At 32.9% G+C, this 2,410-nt stretch overlaps 1 protein-coding gene across 2 annotated transcripts in view; it reads left to right on the top strand.

The window, feature by feature from the left end:
- The window catches only part of eif5b (eukaryotic translation initiation factor 5B), a 29,663-nt gene that overhangs the window by 24,984 nt on the left and 2,269 nt on the right, over positions 1–2,410 (top strand). The gene's annotated exons all lie outside the window — the stretch shown is intronic.

Genomic DNA, 2,410 nt, shown 5'->3' with positions numbered 1-2,410 from the left:
TATATATACACTAGCATTTTCCAGATCTGGATATATAATTAACAAAATATGGAAAAAATTTGTTTTTAGACCATATTCCTTTTTTGGTTACCTAAAAAATAAAACTTTGAAGTTTCACAAATGAATTTTTCAAATACCCATTCTTTTCACATTTATCATAAATGGTCAAAACTCAGTGGTTTCAGAATGGATTTAGGTATCATGAATTAACAGAAATAAATATACCTTAAAAAATTATTGTATTAAACGTTTTGCAGTGATTTTTTAATTTAAATATTGCTATTCTGAAAATTAAATGTAATGCGGGAGTACAGTATAAAACTAAATATGCTGAGTGAAGTTCACAAAAGGTAAAGCAGTTTAATTTCTTTGTGGACATAGGTAGATAGTAGCTGGGGTTTTTTTTCAGCTGCAAAGTAACAACTGTTCATCGGTTTGGCCATAGTTTGTTGTAATTATGATCTGCAGTATTGGACCACTAAATCTTGTAATTAGAGTTTGGCATAATACAAAAAAATATTTTCCAAAACTGCAAAAACTTTTTATATATGTTTGTGTACCAAAAATCAATTGAAATATGACTGAGAATAAGAAGACTTGAAATATGAGAGAACAAGTAATCTGCCAATCGATTGGTCGATATTGGCCACTTAAAAAAATCAGTTCATACAACCACCAAGTGGGAAAATGAAGGTGCAACAGCAGCTTACTGTAGCCCACCGTTTTTTTTTATATTGAGAATGCTCTTCTATATATAGTATTATTGTTAAGTAGAAAGGTTCTTCATATTTTTGTTAAATACAAATTTTAGGTTAAGCAAAAATAAGCCTTTTGTTAAATTAAAAAAAAACAACATTTTGGCCAAAATAAAGTGTGTGTCTTCTGTGTTTTAAAGCTGACTAGGGCTGAAACAGTTCCTCAAATAATTTGGAAATCCTTTTCCTGCCTTGAAGTTTCACTAAAAATAGACACTGTTAAACCAGTGCAAACAGTGTCTGTCCGAAATGTTATTAGTGTTGCACAACGCTCACATACTGTACTATCTTTAGCTAAGAAGGGAGATGAAGAGTCCCAAAACAAAATGCCCAAAAACAAAAGAGATTTTAAAATAAATGTGGGCTTAATTGATGTTGTTGCATTGTAGCATGGAAACATAAAACACCCACTGCATAGTTGCCAACAGATCTTTGTTTACGTTCTTCTTGCAAAATACGTTTACTTAGATCAGTGATAATCTGTCATATTACACCTATTTTAGCTAACATTACATGGATTGACTAATCGTAGTATAGGTACCTGGCAGGGTATTATTTGACAGTGTGTAAGTTTTGTGATTAAAAATACCACTTACTTTAAGTGTGTTAAATAAAGATAACAGCAAAAGATTGAAAACATTAACTGAAATGCAATTTGTCGCTATGCTTTTATCTTGACTTCAATGAAATATTTGGAGTGAATACTTCAAGTTTAAAAGTATTTATAAAGTCTGTGATGGACTTGTGACCTGTCCAGGGTGTACCCCGCACCTCGCACAGTGACTGTTGGATATGGGCACCAGTGACCCTGAAAGGAAGTGGCGGTTTAAGATAATGGATGGATGAGAATATTTATAGTAATTAGTAGGATTTTTTTTATTTTTATTTATTTGCTGCTGTGCTTTATGACTTTGAAACCTGTCAGTACGCTTCATTTATTACTACTGTCATATTTGTTTATAGTTAAGCAGTCAAGACACATTTTGTTGCCTAAAATGGGAACTATGGACACTGCGCCAGCATGAATTACTGTTACAGTTGAGAGTAACTATGGATGCACCGATATGAAAATTTCGGCTGATATTGATATCCCATATAATTATTGCTGTTATGGCCGATAACCGATATTTACTAATGTTACACAGACACACAAATTATTTATGTACATATACACACAATCACAAGTGTCTTTTTTTGATACTGTAAATAAATGACCAGACAGCTGACATGACTCTCTACTTCAGTTATAACTGGCTGTGCAGCATCACTAACACTATCATGACCAGAAACCACTTGACCAACCATTTCCCCTCACAAAACAGAAGCACAAAGCTAAAGAGTGGGAATCAGTATCGGACATTAATATCTGCCCAGTTTTACTTATCGGACCGATACTGATGTTAATGCTGATATATCATGCATCCCTAACAGTAACAAGTGAATTGTACAATACTCAATGTGCAAACATCAAATTTTCACATTAACTATTTTCCTTACCCGATTTCTAACAGGAAAGAATTCTGAAATTTTTACATACAAATAGGCCTGTCGCGATAGTCAATAAATCAATTAATTGCACGATAACTTTTTTTGAGGTCGGTGAAAAAAAAAGGGGGCGATAAGTTTCATTTTCCTGCTTGTTTGTTTACTTCGTG

The sequence above is a fragment of the Austrofundulus limnaeus genome, unplaced genomic scaffold, assembly GCF_001266775.1.
Source record: "Austrofundulus limnaeus strain Quisiro unplaced genomic scaffold, Austrofundulus_limnaeus-1.0 Scaffold418, whole genome shotgun sequence".
Lineage (NCBI taxonomy): Eukaryota > Metazoa > Chordata > Actinopteri > Cyprinodontiformes > Rivulidae > Austrofundulus > Austrofundulus limnaeus.
The sequence above is the reverse complement of the archived record's forward strand: the minus strand, read 5'-3'. Positions and strand labels throughout refer to the sequence as shown.